The 15,999-nt window shown below is 39.4% G+C and overlaps 1 protein-coding gene across 2 annotated transcripts in view; it reads right to left on the bottom strand.

The window, feature by feature from the left end:
* The window catches only part of PAPPA2 (pappalysin 2), a 281,412-nt gene that overhangs the window by 198,334 nt on the left and 67,079 nt on the right, over window positions 1-15,999 (bottom strand). The gene's annotated exons all lie outside the window — the stretch shown is intronic.

Raw genomic sequence — 15,999 nt, 5'->3', positions numbered from 1 at the left:
GTAAAATTATCCAGAAGGTCACCAATAATGTCCTGTTGTTCTATCCAGTGGACATCTTTCTGTCCTTACCTTCTTGACCTTCCTGAGGCATTGGACATTTTTGCCCTCTTTCTTCTTGCAATCTCCTCCTCACTTGGCTTCAGGAAGTCAGCACTCTCCTAACTGATGTCCTGTCTGTACGGGCAGTCCTTCACATGCTTCCTCTCTCACGGTCCCCTCTTCCTCTCCCCCTCTCTGATCACTGCTTTCCCTGGGCCCATCCTCTGCTTCCTTACTTACCATTCTCTATACTCTTCTAGGATGAACACATTCATGCCTGCAGCTTGGTCTGCAAAGATGACTCCAAAATGTGTGTCTCTAGCTTAGACTTATTTCCTGGGCTCCAGGGAAATACATCTATGTAATGAATATCAGCCCTTAGATGTCTCTCAGAGACCTCCGACTCAACCATCTAAAACTCAAGTCCTCCTTCTTTTAATTTCTACTTCTTGCATTTCCTTATTATGGAAACAAGCCTCATCATTGCTCTATATCTAACTCAGAACCCTAGAACAGACTTATTTTAAACTCCTCTCTCTTTCTCAATTCTACATCCAATCAATCACCAAGTCTAATACTTAAAGTTCTATATTGAATATTGCAGAAATCTTTCCCTCGCACTGTCTCCTCTGCCATTGCTTTAAGCCAAGATACTTCTCTCATGGTTTATGGAGCAAAATTTTTACTGGCTGGCCTACCTCCAGTTTTCCCTCGTCTTGCATCTTCCTTATAGATTCCCCTTCTTTAAATACTCTGACAATGTCAGTGCATTTGGGACAAAATCCAATGTCTTAACAAATTTTCAAAGCCTTTCATGATCTGGCCCCTTGCTACCTGTTGGCTTCATAACTAGCCATTTCTTCTCTTACAGCACTTTTTTTTTTCCTAAAATCACCCTCATTTTTATTAGAAGTAGCCAGATTAAGAAAATAATTAACAGTTGGCTTGATTATTTGCATAAGTACAGCTAGAAGAGCAATTGATTACATAGGCTCTTTTAAATATGCTTTGCTGGAACTTTTTTTTTTTTTTTTGAGAGGGCATCTCTCATATTTATTGATCACATGGTTGTTAACAACAATAAAATTCTGTATAGGGGGGTCAATGCTCAATGTATAATCATTAATCCATCTCAAGCCTAATTCTCGTCAGTCTCCAATCTTCTGAAGCATAATGGACAAGTTCTTACATGGTGAACGAATTCTTACATAGTGAATAAGTTCTTACATGGTGAACAGTACAAGGGCAGTCATCACAGAAACTTTCGGTTTTGATCACGCATTATGACCTATAAACAATCAGGTCAAATATGAATATTCATTTTATTTTTATACTTAATTTATATGTTGATCCCACATTTCTCCCTTTATTATTATTATTATTTTTATTTTTAATAAAATGCTGAAGTGGTAGGTAGATGCAAGATAAAGGTAGAAAACATAGTTTAGTGCTGTAAGAGGGCAAATGTAGATGATCAGGTGTGTGCCTATGGACTAAGTATTAATCCAGGCTAGACAAGGGCAGCAAAACATCCACGGATGCAGAAGATTTCTCTCAAAGCAGGGGGGATGAGGTTCTGAGCCTCACCTCTGTTGATCCCCAATTTCTCACCTGATGGCCCCCCTGCGACTGTGCCTGTCTTAGGTTGTTCCTCCCTTGAGGAGTCTTACCCGTCTCTGGCTAACCAGTCATCTTCCGGGGCCATACAGGGAAATGTAAAGTTGGTAAGTGAGAGAGAAGCCATATTGTTTGCAAAGGTTAGCTTTTTACTTCTTTGCAGATTTATGCCCTGTGGCTTCTATGCCCAGCACTTGTCTCGAGGTATCTTTACCACCTGGAGGAATTATGATACTCGGTAAATTCGATATGGGGCACGAATTCTATTTAAGGGTTGTAATTAGGAAGGAAGAAGAAAAGCTATAGAGGTAGCATATGGAAAAAAACATGGGAGGATTGATTATTTCTTTGACATATCTTCTTGTAGAGTACCTTAAGCATGTATAGGTTTTAAACTACTAACTAATTTGCACACACATATTAACATAATAGGAATACGGTGACATAAACAAAGCAAATCTATAATTACCATCCATCTCCAGTGAAGCCAAGAAAACCATTTAGGCACCCTAGGCATTTGTGAAAATTTGTCTATGATATGATGGATATTGTCCTACTGTACTTGAACAGTCTGAGAAAAATCAGACAAATTAAAGCAGCCCATTTCTGGGATCTGTTCACATCCCATATGTTCTTTTAACCGTAGATAGTCTATAGTCATAAGATTTTGGAGTGCTACAACTTGCACCCCTCCCAACTCCTGGTTGAGTTCTAACAGTACAGATCTGGTCAAATTCGTTGTCTCACTGTATGCACATGCCAGCCTAGACATCTCCCTCCTCATTCCAATGGCAAGTCCAGGAAACGGTGGGGTGGACGCAGCCACAACCGCAGCATCGTCCGGATCCCTGTGGAGGCTTTTTGATGATCATCCCCCAGCACAAGTCCTCCAGCGAGTGCTGATGCTGGAAGCTCCTCCTCATATCGTATCTTAGTTCATTTTCTGGGTATCCAAGCTGGGCCTTGATCTTTTGCATAGAAACAAACAGACCCTTTGCCTGCAGAACTCATTGGAGGTCAGCACACAGGGACTGCCTTTTTTTTTTTTTTATTAAGAGAAAGGAATATTATCAGAAAAGAGTACCTCCATAGCTGATCATCTGACACCCTTTAAGTGATCAACATTAAGGATATTTAAAGCATGCGTTGATCTTTGATTTACCAATAGTTTTTATCCTATCAAGGAGTAATCCCCCTTTTCTTTCTTTCTTTCTTTCTTTTTTTTTTTTAATCTTTAATCTACACTTACATGAAGAGTACTATGTTTACTATGCTCTACCCTATATCAGGTCCCCCCTAACAACCACATTACGGTTACTGTCCATCAGCTTAGCAAAATGTTGTAGAATCCCTATTTGTCCTCTCTGTGTTGTGCAGCCCACCCTCCCCTTTCTCCCTCCCCCCCCATGCATGCTAATCTTAATACCCCCCTTCTTCTTCCCCCCCTTATCCCTCCCTGCCCACCCATCCTCCCCAGTTCCTTTCCCTTTGGTACCTGTTAGTCCATTTTTGGGTTCTGTAATTCTGCTGCTGTTTTGTTCCTTCAGTTTTTCCTTTGTTCTTATACTCCTCAGATGAGTGAAATCATTTGGTATTTCTCTTTCTCCGCTTGGCTTATTTCACTGAGCATAATACTCTCCAGCTCCATCCATGTTGCTGCAAATGGTTGGATTTGCGCTCTTCTTATGGTTGCATAGTATTCCATTGGGTATATGTACCACACCTTCTTTATCCATTCATCTACCGATGGACATTTAGGTTGCTTCCAATTCTTGGCTATTGTAAATAGTGCTGCGATTAACATAGGGGTGCATCTGCCTTTCTCAAACTTGATTGCTGCATTCTTAGGGTAAATTCCTAGGAGTGGAATTCCTGGGTCAAATGGTAGGTCTGTTTTGAGCATTTTGATGAACCTCCAAACTGCTTTCCACAATGGTTGAACTAATTTACATTCCCACCAGCAGTGTAGGAGGCTTCCCCTTTCTCCACAGCCTCGCCAACCTTTGTTGTTGTTTGTCTTTTGGATGGCAGCTATCCTTACTGGTGTGAGGTGATACCTCATTGTAGTTTTAATTTGCATTTCTCTGATAATTAGCGATGTGGAGCATCTTTTCATGTGTCTGTTGGCCATCTGTATTTCTTTTTTAGAGAACTGTCTGTTCAGTTCCTCTGCCCATTTTTTAATTGGGTTATTTGTTTTTTGTTTGTTGAGGCGTGTGAGCTCTTTATATATTCTGGACGTCAAGCCTTTATCGGATGTGTCATTTTCAAATATATTCTCCCATACTGTAGGGTTCCTTTTTGTTCTATTGATGGTGTCTTTCGCTGTACAGAAGCTTTTCAGCTTAATGTAGTCCCACTTGCTCATTTTTGCTGTTGTTTTCCTTGCCCAGGGAGATATGTTCAAGAAGAGGTCACTCATGTTTATGTCTAAGAGGTTTTTGCCTATGTTTTTTCCCAAGAGTTTAATGGTTTCATGACTTACATTCAGGTCTTTGATCCATTTTGAGTTTACCTTTGTATATGGGGTTAGACAATGGTCCAGTTTCATTCTCCTACATGTAGCTGTCCAGTTTTGCCAACACCATCTGTTGAAGAGACTGTCATTTTGCCATTGTATGTCCATGGCTCCTTCATCAAATATTAATTGACCATATTTGTTTGGGTTAATTTCTGGAGTCTCTAATCTGTTCCACTGGTCTGTGGTTCTTTTCTTGTGCCAGTACCAAATTGTCTTGATTACTATGGCTTTGTAGTAGAGCTTGAAGTTGGGGAGTGAGATCCCCCCTACTTTATTCTTCTTTTTCAGGATTGTTTTGGCTATTCGGGGTCTTTGGTGTTTCCATACGAATTTTTGAATTATTCGTTCCAATTCATTGAAGAATGTTGCTGGTAATTTGAGAGGGATTGCATCAAATCTGTATATTGCTTTGGGCAGGATGGCCATTTTGACGATATTAATTCTTCCTAGCCAAGAGCATGGGATGAGTTTCCATTTATTAGTGTCCCCTTTAATTTCTCTTAAGAGTGACTTGTAGTTTTCAGAGTATAAGTCTTTCACTTCCTTGGTTAGGTTTATTCCTAGGTATTTTATTCTTTTTGATGCAATGGTGAATGGAATTGTTTTCCTGATTTCTCTTTCTATTGATTCATTGTTAGTGTATAGGAAAGCTACAGATTTCTGTGTGTTAATTTTGTATCCTGCAACTTTGCTGTATTCCAATATCAGTTCTAGTAGTTTTGGAGTGGAGTCTTTAGGGTTTTTTATGTACAGTATCATATCATCTGCAAATAGTGACAGTTTAACTTCTTCTTTACCAATCTGGATTCCTTGTATTTCTTTGTTTTGTCTGATTGCCGTGGCTAGGACCTCCAGTACTATGTTAGATAACAGTGGGGAGAGGGGGCATCCCTGTCTGGTTCCCCATCTCAGAGGAAATGCTTTCAGCTTCTCGCTGTTCAGTATAATGCTGGCTGTGGGTTTATCATATATGGCCTTTATTATGTTGAGGTACTTGCCCTCTATTCCCATTTTGCTGAGAGTTTTTATCATGATCGGATGTTGAATTTTGTCAAATGCTTTTTCAGCATCTATGGAGATGATCATGTGGTTTTTGTCCTTCTTTTTGTTGATGTGGTGGATGACGTTGATGGATTTTCGAATGTTGTAGCATCCTTGCATCCCTCGGATGAACCCCACTTGGTCATGGTGTATGATCCTTTTGATATACTGTTGAATTCTGTTTGCTGATATTTTATTGAGTATTTTTGCATCTACATTCATCAGGGATATTGGTCTGTAATTTTCTTTTTTGGTGGGGTCTTTGCCTGGTTTTGGTATTAGGGTGATGTTGGCTTCATAGAATGAGTTTGGGAGTATTCCCTCTTCTTCTATTTTTTGGAACACTTTAAGGAGAATGGGTATTATGTCTCCTCTGTGTGTCTGATAAAATTCCGAGGTAAATCCGTCCAGCCCCAGGGTTTTGTTCTTGGGTAGTTTTTTGATTACCGTTTCAATTCTTTGCTCGTAGTTGGTTTGTTTAACTTTTGTGTTTCTTCCTTGGTCAGTCTTGGGAGGTTGCATTTTTCTAGGAAGTTGTCCATTTCTTCTAGGTTTTCCAGCTTGTTGGCATATAGGTTTTCATAGTAGTCTTTAATAATTCTTTGTATTTCTGTGGAGTCTGTCGTGATTTTTCCATTCTCATTTCTGATTATGATGATTTGTGTTGATTCTCTTTTTCTCTTAATAAGTTTGGCTAGAGGCTTATCTATTTTGTTTATTTTCTCAAAGAACCAGCTCTTTGTTTTGTTGATTTTTGCTATTGTTTTATTCTTCTCAATTTTGTTTATTTCTTCTCTGATCTTTATTATGTCCCTCCTTCTGTTGACTTTAGGCCTCATTTGTTCTTCTTTCTCCAGTTTTGATAATTGTGATGTTAGACTATTCATTTGGGATTGTTCTTCCTTCTTCAAGTGTGCCTGGATTGCTATATACTTTCCTCTTAAGACTGCTTTTGCTGCGTCCTACAAAAGTTGGGGCTTAGTGTTGTTGTTGTCATTTGTTTCTATATATTCCTTGATCTCTATTTTGATTTGTTCATTGATCCATTGATTATTTAGTAACATGTTGTTAAGCCTCCATGTGTTTGTGAGCCTTTTTGTTTTCTTTGTAGAATTTATTTCTACTTTTATACCTTTGTGGTCTGAAAAATTGGTTGGTAGAATTTCAATATTTTGGAATTTACTGAGGCTCTTTTTGTGAGCTAGTACGTTGTCTATTCTGGAGAATGTTCCATGTGCACTTGAGAAGAATGTATATCCTGTTGCTTTTGGATGTAGAGTTCTATAGATGTCTATTAGGTCCATCTGTTCTAGTGTGTTGTTCAGTGCCTCCGTGTCCTTACTTATTTTCTGCCCAGTGGATCTATCCTTTGGGGTAAGTGGCGTGTTGAAGTCTCCTACAATGAATGCATTGCAGTCTATTTCCTTCTTTAGTTCTGTTAGTATTTGCTTCACATATGCTGGTGCTCCTGTATTGGGTGCATATATATTTAGAATGGTTATATCCTCTTGTTGGACTGAGCCCTTTATCATTATGTAGTATCCTTCTTTATCTCTTGTTACTTTCTTTGTTTTGAAGTCTATTTTGTCTGATATTAGTACTGCAACCCCTGCTTTCTTCTCACTGTTGTTTGCCTGAAATATGTTTTTCCATCCCTTGACTGTTAGTCTATGCTTATCTTTGGGTTTAAGGTGAGTTTCTTGTAAGCAGCATATAGATGGGTCTTGCTTTTTTATCCATTCTATTACTCTGTGTCTTTTGATTGGTGCATTAAGTCCATTTACATTTAGGGTGACTATTGAGAGATATGTACTTATTGCCATTTCAGGCTTTAGATTCGTGGTTACCAAAGGTTCAAGGTTAGCTTCTTTAGTATCTTACTGCCTAAGTTAGCTCGCTTATTGAGCTGTTATATACACTGTCTGGAGATTCTTTTCTTCTCTCCCTTCTTATTCCTCCTCCTCCCTTCTTCATAGGTTGTGTGTTTTGTTCTGTGCTCTTTTTAGGAGTGCTCCCATCTAGAGCAGTCCCTGTAGGATGCCCTCTAGAGGTGGTTTGTGGGAAGCAAATTCCCTCAGTTTTTGCTTGTCTGGGAATTGTTTAATCCCTCCATCATATTTAAATGATAGTCGTGCTGGATACAGTATCCTTGGTTCAAGGCCCTTCTGTTTCATTGCATTAAGTATATCATGCCATTCTCTTCTGGCCTGTAGGGTTTCTGTCAAGAAGTCTGATGTTAGCCTGATGGGTTTTCCTTTATAGGTGACCTTTTTCTCTCTAGCTGCCTTTAAAACTCTTTCCTTGTCCTTGATCCTTGCCATTTTAATTACTATGTGTCTTGGTGTTGTCCTCCTTGGATCCTTTCTCTTGGGGGTTCTGTGTAATTCCATGGTCTGTTTGATTATTTCCTCCCCCAGTTTGGGGAAGTTTTCAGCAATTATTTCTTCAAAGAGACTTTCTATCCCTTTTCCTCTTTCTTCTTCTTCTGGTACCCCTATAATACGAATATTATTCCTTTTGGCTTGGTCACATAGTTCTCTTAGTGTTGTTTCATTCCTGGAGATCCTTTTATCTCTCTCTATGTCAGCTTCTATACATTCCTGTTCTCTGGCTTCTATTCCTTCAATGGCCTCTTGCATCTTATCCATTCTGCTTATAAATCCTTCCAGGGATTGTTTCACTTCTGTGATCTCCTTCCTGACATCTGTGATCTCCCTCCGGACTTCATCCCATTGCTCTTGCATTTTTCTCTGCATCTCTGTCAGCATGTTCATGATTTTTATTTTGAATTCTTTTTCAGGAGGACTGGTTAGGTCTGTCTCCTTCTCAGGTGTTGTCTCTGTGATCTTTGTCTACCTGTAGTTTTGCCTTTTCATGGTGATAGAGATAGTTTGCAGAGCTGGTACAAGTGACCGCTGGAAGAGCTTCCCTTCTTGTTGGTTTGTGGCCTTCCTCTCCCCTTTCGCAAGGCGCTGGGTTCTTGCAGGTGTGGATGTGGTCTGGATGTTGTCCTGTGTCCTCTGGTCTCTATTTTAGGAAGATTTTCTTTGTTATATTTTCATAGCTCTATGTGTTTTTGGGAGGAGATTTCCACTGCTCTACTCATGCCGCCATCCTGGCTCCGCCTCCTCTTACAGCACTTTTTTAAATCCCTGAAGTCATCATGGACCTGTACTTATTTCCATTAAAGTGAACAAATATTTCTTCTGCCTAGAATGCTCTTTTTCTGTGCACTTTTCTGCTATTAGCTACCCATTATCAAAAATCTGTGCATTTGGAACAGAATAGAGACCCCTGATATAAACTCAAACATATATAGCCAATTTATATATGATAAAGGAGCCATGGATATACAATGGGGAAATGACAGCCTCTTCAACAACTGGTGTTGGCAAAACTGGACAGCTACATGTAAGAGAATGAAACTGGATTTATGTCTAACTTGATACACAAAAGTAAATGTAAAATGGATCAAAGACCTGAATATAAGTCATGAAACCATGAAACTCTTAGAAGAAAACATAGGTGAAAATCTCTTGAATATAAATATGAGCAATTTTTTCCTCAACACCTCTCCTAGGGCAAGGGAAACAAAAGCAAAAATGAACTAATGGGACTACATCAAGCTAAAATGCTTCTGTATAGCAAAGGGCAGCATCAGTAGAAAAGGCATCCTACACTATCAGAGAATGTATTTGTAAATGACAGATCCAATAAGGGGTTAACATTCAAAATACATAAAGAACTCACATGCCTCAACACCCAAAAAGCAAATAACCTGATTAAAAAAATGGGCAGAGGATCTGAACAGACACTTTTCCAAAGAAGAAATTCAGATGGCGAACAGGCACATGAAAAGATGCTCCATATCACTAATCATCAGGGAAATGCAAATTAAAAGCACAATGAAATATCACCTCACACAAGTTAGGATGGCCAATATCCAAAAGACAGACAACAACAAATGCTGGCGAGGATGCAGAGAAAGGGGTACTCTCCTACACTATTGGTGGGAATGTAAATTAGTCCAACCATTATGGAAAGCAATATGGAGGTTCCTCAAAAAACTAAAAATAGAAATACCATTTGACCCGGGAATTCCACTCCTAGGAATTTACCCAATGATAACAAGATCCCAGTTTCAAAAAACATATGCACCCCTATGCTTATCGCAGCACTATTTACCATAGCCAAGATCTGGAAGCAACCTAAGTGTCCATCAGTAGATGAATGGATAAAGAAGAGGTGGTACAGATACACAATGGAATATAATTCAACCGTAAGAAGAAAACAAATCCTACCATTTGCGACAACATGGATGGAGCTTGAGCGTATTATGCTCAGTGAAATGAGTGAGGAGGAGAAAGACGGGTACCAAATCATTTCCCTCATCTGTGGAGTATAAGAACAAAGCAAAACTGAAAGAACAAAACAGCAGCAGACTCAGAGTCCAAGAAGGGACTAGTGGTTACCAAAGGGAAGTGGGTGGGGATGGTGGGTGGGAGGGAGGGAGAAGGGGATGAAGGGGCCTTATGATTAGCACACATAATGTACGGGGGTCATGGGGAAGGCCGTATAGCACAGAGAAGATAAGTAGTGACTCTGTAGCATCTTACTATGTTGATGGACAGTGACTACAGCGGGATGTGCGGGGGAGTGACTCGATAATATGGGTGAATGTAATGACCACAATGTTGCTCATGTGAAACCCTTTATAAGATTGTATATAAATGATACCTTAATTTAAAAAAGTTAATTAAAACTAATCTGTGCATTTATTGCCTCTTTAGGAATGTTTCCCTGTCATCCATCCCCACATCTCAGTCCGGATTTGCTTCCCAGCTGGTGACTGATGGGAAGCTGAAACTTGAACTGAGACCTTTGTGATTCCAGAGCCCTAGTTTTGCCTCTAAACATAGACTATTTCTTAATATTGTGTCCATGAAGGAAGGAAAATAAATTCCACTGTCGGATACACACATTGTCATGCAGAAAACATTTCTGTACCCACATTTGACTCCTTTTAATGAAACAACTAAGGACAGCTTGGGTAATAAAATAGGCATTGAGAAAACATCCTGTCACTCACAGGTTAAGTCTTATTGGTTGTAAAGAGATACAGGATAGAAGATTCAGACCTTCCAAAGCTTTCTGGGCCAATCTGTTGGTGCTCACAACTTCCCCAGAAATTGCCTGAACCTGCAGCCAAGGCTCACTTGTTCTGTCACCACAAGAGACAGAGGGCTCCTAATTGCACCCAGTAAGTTCTCATATACCCACAGACTCCAGATTGATATTCAGTACCTCTGCCTCCTGATAAAGAGACTTCTGATGTAGAATTTTTCTTTGCTTTTTGCATTATTATTTGTAGACTTTGATTTCAGAAAGTTGGCAGACTATTCCTTTCCACTGGAAGTTGCAAATATTGTGCTGTCTAAGAAAAGAGAATTCCAGGTACATTCATAGAGGTACCTCCTCACCTTCCCTTCTCTACTCCCACCTCCTGACTGGTCCCTCCGTCTCTCTTCCTTGAGATTTGGAGCCCAGAAAGGCATACCTTTCCAGTCACTCTATTGTGCTTCCTTTTTCAGGAAGACTGGCCCAGTGCTATTCTCTTTAGAGAACACATTTCCTCCCCTCACTCTCTTCCTCTCACGCCCCTGATATTAATGCTTTGAAGCCATCTGAAGATCATTTGTTGGCTGAATGATCGCATTCAGACTATGGCCTAGTGATGGCTCATATTCTTGTAGTCTCCGTGTTTACCATGGATATTCTATTCCAGCTGGATTTCCCTTTCCCCAGCAACCATAGAGCTGAGCGATTTCTCTGTTTTTCTCCTTCCACCCAGCATTCTCCAAAGTCCTCTAAAAGGTGTGTGTGTCACTGTTTTTCCATAAGATTGTCTATCAATGATACCTTAATAAAATAAAAAAATAAATTAAATAAAGGTGTGTGTGTATAGTTTAACCTCAAATCTGCAACTAAGGGCTGCAGGCCAAATCCAGTTTGTGCCTAGTTTTTGAATGGCCTGTGAACTAAGGATGGTTTTTACATTTTCAAAGAGAAGAAGAGAAGGAAGAGGGGCAGGGACAAGGGAAGGAGAAGGAGGAGGAGGAGCAAGAAAGAAAGACCATATGTGGCCTGGAAGCTTAAAATGTGCGCTACCTGGTCATTTACAGAAAAGTTGGCAAACTCCTATTCTCTACTACAGTAAGTTTCTAAAGCATGCATCTGAATTCAGACAGACATGGGCCTACAGTCCAGCTGTGACACTACCTAGCTATGTGACCCAGACACATTATTTAACCTCTCTGAGGATCAGTTTTCTTATTATAGCATAAAGTAATAATTAGTACTAATGACTGCTGTGAAAATAAAAGGCATGCTACATGAAGCAGCTACTCATAAGAAGAGCAGAATAAATAACAGCTATTTTTGGTTGCTGTTAGTTTTGGATTCAGTGATATCTAACACACTTTTTATGCTTACATAGGAAAAACTGACATGGAAGGAAAGGCAGCGCATTTCCAGACCGTGAACCAGATCTCTTAATTATCACGTGGTCTCTTCACTCTCAGAAAGAAGGAAGGGTCATAGCCATTGGAGGTGGGTAAGACAGATGCCTCCATGTATGGCTACAGAGGGTCCTAATGGGAGATCTCAGAGCGCATTTTCTCTTCCTCTTCACCCTGCACAGAAATCTGAGAGTCATCCTTTCTCTTCCTTATTCATTTCTACTCCTCACATCCTCAGTCCCTGAGACTAGCCTAACTTAGTTACTAATGAATTTCAACCCCATCCCATTCACTCCAACGTTACAGCCATGGGCCTTCATCATCTCTCACACAAACCACAGCAGCAGTCTGCTGTCTCTGTGCATACAGTACCACTTTCCCATTATGTTATGCACATTGTGGCTGGAGCCATGTGCAAAGCCAGAAATCTGACCAAACCCTGACCTTGCTTAGAGCCACGTCATCTCTTGTCACTATCTGGCCCATGCTTCACATTCCAGCAACATAGAACCCCTTAGAGTTCCCCACCCATGCCCAGCTCTGTGGTTTAGCATCTCTAACCTTTTGCTTGTGTTATTCCTTCTATCTAACCCCTTCTGGTTTAATTTTACATGCATGTTATTGATAATGTAGGGCACAAAAAAGAATTAAAAGAAAATTATATAGTATCCAAATTCTAATTCCTCAGAGATAACTACTATTGATGTGTTGTCATATTTGTTTCTATTGTTTTTCTATGTATACACATGCACAGTACTTTATAGAACTGGGGGCATATTATCTCTTTGAATCTTGAGCTTCTAGTATTTCACCATTATTTTTTTTATCTAAGTTTGTTTTTAGAGACAAGTTACAATTTCGTTACAGTGGCAAGTCTGTGGGAAGTGTGGATATTTGAGCTGACTTTGATGCAAAATTGTATACACCAACTTAGACCTCCTTGACTTACCTCAGCACTTACGCAAACCCTTGCATTAATCTCAGCAACATGCCATCACCAAGAAGCCTTTAAGACCAGTGTGATGATGAGGCTGACTCAGACTAGATTGAGTTTTATGAGAAACAATAATGGCTTCTTAAATACTTTTCACAAAAAGGATTCAGGGTGAAAAAAAAAAGGCAGGGATAGGAATCTATTCCCCTCTGTATTCTGAATGCAGATTATTAAATGTTCTGAGACTTCCTGTACTAAATAAACTAAAATCTGTTTAAATTCCTAGGGAATGGCATAAGTAGTAATAAAGATTGTACCTCTGAATTAAGATGACCCAGATTAATTTGGGCTTTGCCATTTTCTTGTTGTATGACTTAAAGTATTATATAATATCTCTAAGCCTCAGTTACATGATTTGAAAAATTATTGTGATCATCTTAAAAATAAACTTAAAAATAATCTGAAAAGTGAGCTTACCATGAGCACTTACCTCCTAACATTGCTATGCAGGTTAAAAGAAATAACATAGGGAAAGCGCACGGCAAACCGACAAGTATATGGAAGGAAATTGCTATTTAACTCAGCATTCCCAGATGTATTTGGACAAGGCACACTTTTCCTTTTTTTTCAAAATAATGCCTATTTGAAACCCATTGGAACATATTATCACAAACTGATCTAAATTTATCAGGCTTGTTTTCAAAGTTGTGAAAAGATGGGAAGTAGTAAATAGAAAAATGGAACAAAGACAGAGCCTATAACTGTATCTTTACTGTTTGAAAATATGTAAGGAGAATGTGTTATTTTAGAGAAGAAACTCAATTTTTAAGGAATCAAAAGGAAAGGGCAGATTAGACCTTGCTTAGAATAGTCAGCCTATACCATGCAGCCTTTTAAGATTACATAACAAAAGCAGCTTCACCATTAAAAGGCCAGTTTATAGACTAATGCATTCAGCCCTGCAAATGGAGGCAGGTGGGGAAACGCTTCCTGAAGTAAGAACTTTCCCAGGTAGAGTATGGGCTACTCAGTCTCTATTATTCGGACTCTACTCCAGTATTTGAAACCAAAGAGGGGTAACCAATAATAACTAACAGGAAATAGAGACGTGAGAGAGAGGACCAAGTGAGTTCATCCTTATTTTATTCACCTGGCATTTCTCCTAAAGGCACTCTTGCCAAGCCGAAAAGAAGGATGGATGGTTCATCTGTCTCACCTCATCCTTTATTTAAAAAGAAAAAAAAGTCATCCTTTCCAACTCCAGGATCTATTAACAAAGTATTTTCTACGTTCAACATTCAGCATTCACCTCCCCTACACAACGCACGCGCGGGCACATGCACAGACACACATGCGCACGGGCGCGCACACACACATACACAATTTCTTAAAACCCAAGTTTATTTTTAGGCCAGAGAGATTGGATGTTGTTGATCAGGGCCCTCTGCTCCTGAGCAGACATTCTAAAAAGGCTTCATTGCCAGATATAAAAAGGCCGCTGTATAATTTATTAGAGGAACTTTCACAAAGCTCTGATTACTTTTTAACCAAAAAGTGAAAAAATATCCAAGAATCCTGATCAGATCCAGTACTGCACTTGGCACATGAATATCTGTAGGGCCTAGGAATTCTTAGCAATCCCCAGCTCTCAGGTCTGATGGTCCACAGCACGGCATGAAGGAGGGTTCGGGTTAGCTGGCATTCAGTCTTCTCTCTTCCCTGCAAATGTACAATTCTGTTTCCCTAAATAATATGGGTGATTAGGCCAAAGAAAACTCAAAACAATACATTTGTTTAATAGCTCTAATGGCCCTGCTGAGGCCTGCCAATGAAAAGACCAGCTCAATTGTTCCAGAGAGCCTTCTACCCAAGCTAAATGAAATCCGCCAGATCTCTACCCACTACCCTCTCCTTCCTGCCACTCAGTTATTTTTCTTTCTTTTCTTTTCTTTTTTTTTTCATTTTGTCCTGTTCCAAGAGGGGTATGTAAAATACCCAAAGAATGTTCTCTTTTCAATATCTATTATGTTTGGGGTACAGATTCATGTTTACTTTTCAGGGATATGGTGAATATATTTTCAAACCAAAAATCAACATGTGGTTTTAGAGTAAAAGGGTACTTTATAAAACAAGAGAATAGAGTATTTGAAATCAAGATTTCAGATACACTGTCATTTATGTGGCACAGAAAAAACTACGGGGCCATTTTCCATGATTTCAGTAACACCTTGATCACAAGTATTTAGACAGGAATCTGTCCCACTGACTCTGTGATTCAGAAAGCAGGGAAGAAGCATCTGAAAAGTGCTGCCGTGTACATTGTTACAAAGGAGAGACTTAGAGCGAGCAACGGGGAGGTGCCGACCTGAAGCAATGTAGTGAGGCTTGTAACCCATCCATTCACATCAGGGTTGTCTCTCTCCCACTCCTTCCTGCACCTGCTGCAGATTAATCGTCCAAGGAACAGGTACTATTCACGTCAGTCTGGTTCAAAATCAACTGTAGCTCTTCATTGGCTAATAATTACTTTCAAAATCCTTAATTTGGGATTGGAGATCTTTTACTCTCTTGCTCTTTGGCCCTTTCCTTTCCTATCCTTCAGTAACCACCCTGATCTAGTTGAACGGCATTGCTTTCTATTCCCTAATGTATACCTAGAAATTTTCTCCAAATTTCCACTCCTGCTCTCCCCATCATCTGAAATCCCAAATCTCCACCTGCCAAGTTTTATCAATCTATCAATGTTTCAGATGAAGTTTTATCTCCTTTACAAGTAGGACCTAACTCTTAACTCCTCACTTTTGTAATATATCTACAATGAAATCCAATACATTATTTTAACATGCAACCATATTTTACCTTGTTTCATGTTAATACTTGTATTTACTCCCACATCACAAGTTTATAGAATACATGTCTTCTTTTGTCTCCCATGGATAACCTAGATTCTTATGGAACACACACAATTCCATAACATTTTATACATGAATGAACCTAGGTTTTTATGTGCCAACACTGTGTCACTCGTTAGACTGAGAATTTCCAAACTTTCTGAGCAGCACAACACCCTCCAAGACTTATTAAAAAGTATTTTTGACTATAGTCCAGGTATCAGAACTTTTAAAAAGTTGATGTACAACAAAAGTTTTGAAGCCATAATCAACAAAATTTTATTGATGAGAAACATTTTGAGCCAGTGATCCTAAATATTTAAGTTCCACTTAGAAATTGAAATCTGCCCACAGTTCTACCAACCTTCCCATCTGTAAGCCATGTTCAAATCAGTTTGCCCAATGTTCTCCTTCTGACCTTTAGTCCAACTGGTTACT

This window comes from Manis javanica, chromosome 11 (genome assembly GCF_040802235.1).
Source record: "Manis javanica isolate MJ-LG chromosome 11, MJ_LKY, whole genome shotgun sequence".
Lineage (NCBI taxonomy): Eukaryota > Metazoa > Chordata > Mammalia > Pholidota > Manidae > Manis > Manis javanica.
The sequence above is the reverse complement of the archived record's forward strand: the minus strand, read 5'-3'. Positions and strand labels throughout refer to the sequence as shown.